At 51.5% G+C, this 3,437-nt stretch overlaps 1 protein-coding gene across 1 annotated transcript in view; it reads right to left on the minus strand.

Moving 5' to 3' along the window:
• The window catches only part of LOC107667626 (DENN domain-containing protein 2D-like), a 16,424-nt gene that overhangs the window by 9,091 nt on the left and 3,896 nt on the right, over positions 1-3,437 (minus strand). The window lies entirely within an intron of this gene.

Raw genomic sequence — 3,437 nt, forward strand, 5'->3', positions numbered from 1 at the left:
GTGCATGAGAGTGTGTGTGTGAGAGTGAGTGTGTGTGTGTGTGTGTGTGTGTGTGAGAGTGTGCACAAGAGTGTGCACGCAAGAGTGCAAAAGAGTGTGTGTGTGTGTGTAAGGGCGTAAGAGTGTGTGAGAGTGAGTGAGTGTGTGTGAGAGTATGCACGCAAGAGAGAGTGAGTGTGTTTGTGTGTGTGTGTGTGTGTGTGTGAGCTTAAGTGTGTGTGAGCGTAAGAGTGTGTGTGAGCGTGTGTGAGAGTGCACAAGAGTGTGCACGCAAGAGTGCGCAAGAGAAAGTGAGTGTGTGTGAGAGTAAGAATGTGTGTGAGTGTGCACGCAAGTGCGCGAGAGAGAATGAGTGTGTGTGTGAGTGTGCGCGTGAGACTGTGTTGTGTGTGTGAGAGTGAGTGAGTGTGTGTGTGTGAGTGTGCACGCAAGAGAGTGAGTGTGTGTGTGTGAGTGTGCACGCAAGAGAGTGAGTGTGTGTGTGTGAGTGTGCACGCAAGAGAGTGAGTGTGTGTGTGTGAGTGTGCACGCAAGAGAGTGAGTGTGTGTGTGTGAGTGTGCACGCAAGAGAGTGAGTGTGTGTGTGTGAGTGTGCACGCAAGAGAGTGAGTGTGTGTGTGTGAGTGTGCACGCAAGAGAGTGAGTGTGTGTGTGTGAGTGTGCACGCAAGAGAGTGAGTGTGTGTGTGTGAGTGTGCACGCAAGAGAGTGAGTGTGTGTGTGTGAGTGTGCACGCAAGAGAGTGAGTGTGTGTGTGTGAGTGTGCACGCAAGAGAGTGAGTGTGTGTGTGTGAGTGTGCACGCAAGAGAGTGAGTGTGTGTGTGTGAGTGTGCACGCAAGAGAGTGAGTGTGTGTGTGTGAGTGTGCACGCAAGAGAGTGAGTGTGTGTGTGTGTGAGCTTAAGTGTGTGTGAGCGTAAGAGTGTGTGAGAGAGTGCACAAGAGTGTGCACGCAAGAGTGCGCAAGAGTGAGTGTGTGTGAGAGTAAGAGTGTGTGTGAGTGCACGCAAGTGCGCGAGAGAGAATGAGTGTGTGTGTGTGAGTGTGCGCATGAGAGTGTGTGTGTGTGTGTGTGTGTGTGTGTGTGTGAGAGTGCGCGAGAGTGTGCGCGCAAGAGTGCGTGAGAGAGAGTGTATGTGTGTGTTAGCGTAAGCGTGTGTGAGAGTAAGCGTTTGTGTGAGAGTGCACGCAAGAGTGCACAAGAGAGAGTGAGTGTGTGTGTGTGTGTGAGAGCGCACAAGAGTGTGCACGCAAGAGTGCAAAAGAGTGTGTGTGTGTGTGTGAGAGCGCACAAGAGTGTGCACGCAAGAGTGCAAAAGAGTGTGTGTGTGTGTGTGAGAGTGCGCGAGAGTGTGCGCGCAAGAGTGCGTGAGAGAGAGTGTATGTGTGTGTTAGCGTAAGCGTGTGTGAGAGTAAGCGTTTGTGTGAGAGTGCACGCAAGAGTGCACAAGAGAGAGTGAGTGTGTGAGCGTAAGAGTGTGTGTGAGAGTGTGCACGTGAGTGTGTGTGTGTGTGTGTGTGTGTGTGTGTGTGTGTGTGTGAGAGTGTGCACACAAGAGTGCGTGAGTGTGTGTGTGTGAGAGTGTAAGTGTGTGTGTGAGCATAAGTGTGTGTGAGTGTGCACAAGAGTGCGCGAGAGAGAGTGAGTGTGTGTGTGAGTGTGCGCATGAGAGAGTGTATGTTTGTGTGTGTTTGCACAAGAGTGTGCACACAAGAGTGTGCAAGATAGAGTGAGTGTGTGTGTGTGAGTGTGCACGCAAGCATGTGCAAGAGAGAGTGAGTGTGTGTGATTATAAGAATGTGTGTGTGTGAGACTGTGCACAAGAGTGTGCAAGCAAGAGTGCATGAGAGAGTAAGTGTGTGTGTGAGAGTGTGCACAAGAGTGTGCGAGAGAGAGTGAGTGTGTGTGAGATTCTGCACGTGAGAGTGTGTGTGAGTGTGCACAAGAGTGTGCACACAAGAGTGCGTGAGAGAGTGAGTGTGTGTGTGTGAGTGTGCATGCAAGTGTGTGTTTGTGTGTGCGTAAGAGTGTTTGAGAGTGTGCGGGTCAGTGTGTGTGTGTGTATGTGCGTGTAAGAGTGTGCTCAAGAGTGTGTGTGTGTGTGAGAGAGTGTGCACGCGAGAGTGTTCACGCAAAAGTGCACTAGAGAGAGTGTGTGTGTGTGTGTTTGTGTGTGAGTGTGCACAAGAGTGTGCACGCAAGAGTGCGTGAGAGAGTGTGTGTGTGTGTGTGTGCATAAGAGTGTGCGTGTGAGTGTGTGAAAGACGTGAAAGTGTGAGTGTGTGTGTGTGTGTGACTGTGCGTGTGAGAGTGTGTGTGCGTGTAAGAGTGTGCGAGAGAGTGTGTGTGTGTGTGTGTGTGTGAGTGTGCACGTGAGAGTGTGTGTGTGTGAGTGTGCACACAAGAGTGTTCGCGCAAGAGTGCATGGGAGAGAGTGAGTGTGTGTGTGTGTGCACGCAAGAGTGCGCGAGAGAGAGTGAGTGAGTGAGTGAGTGAGTGAGTGAGTGAGTGTGTGTGTGAGTGTGTGTGTGTGTGTGTGTGAGAGAGTGCACGCAAAAGTATTCGCGCAAGAGAGAGTGAATGTGTGTGAGGGTGTGCGCGCAAGAGTGTGCGAAAGAGTGAGTGTGTGTGTCCATGTGAGAGTGTGTGTGTGTGTGTGTGTGTGTGTGTGTGTGTGCGCAAGCGTGAGTGTGTGTGTGTGTGTGAGAGTGTGTGTGTGTGTGTGTGTGTGTGTGTGTGTGTGTGTGCAATCAAGAGTGTTCGCGCAAGAGTGTGCGAGAGAGTGTGCGTGTGCATAAGAGTGTGTGTGTGAGAGTGTGCGAGTGAGAGTGTGTGTGTGTGTGTGTGTGTGTGTGTGCGCGTGTGTGTGTGTGTAAGAGTGTGCTCAAGAATGCGCACAAGAGTGTACGAGAGCGAGTGTGTGTGCACGTGAGAGTGTGTGTGTGTGTGAGAGAGAAAGAGTGAGCACGCAAGAGTGTTCGCACAAGAGTGCGCGAGAGAAAGTGAGTGAGTGTGTACGCAAGAGTGCACGAGAGAGAGTGAGTGTGTGTGTGTGTGAGAGTGTGCGCGCAAAAGAGTGTTTGCGTAGGAGAGAGTGAATGTGTGTGTGTAATGGTAAGAGTGCGTGTAAGAGTGTGTGTGTGTGAGAGTGTGCGCACAAGAGTATTCGCGCAAGAGTGTGTGTGTGTGAGAGAGCGAGAGTGTGCACGTGAGAGTGTGTGTGTGTGTGTAAGAGTGTGCTCAAGAGTGTACGAGAGTGAGTGTGTGTGTGCACGTGAGAGTGTGTGTGTGTGAGAGAGAGAGCGTGTGCACGCAAGAGTGTTCGCACAAGAGTGCGCGAGAGAAAGTGAGTGTGTGTACGCAAGAGTGCACGAGAGAGAGTGAGTGTGTGTGTGTGTGTGTGTGCGAGTGAGTGTGCGCGCAAAAGAGTGTTTGCA

Source organism: Sinocyclocheilus anshuiensis, unplaced genomic scaffold (genome assembly GCF_001515605.1).
Source record: "Sinocyclocheilus anshuiensis isolate Anshui unplaced genomic scaffold, SAMN03320099.WGS_v1.1 scaffold1799, whole genome shotgun sequence".
Classification (NCBI taxonomy): domain Eukaryota; kingdom Metazoa; phylum Chordata; class Actinopteri; order Cypriniformes; family Cyprinidae; genus Sinocyclocheilus; species Sinocyclocheilus anshuiensis.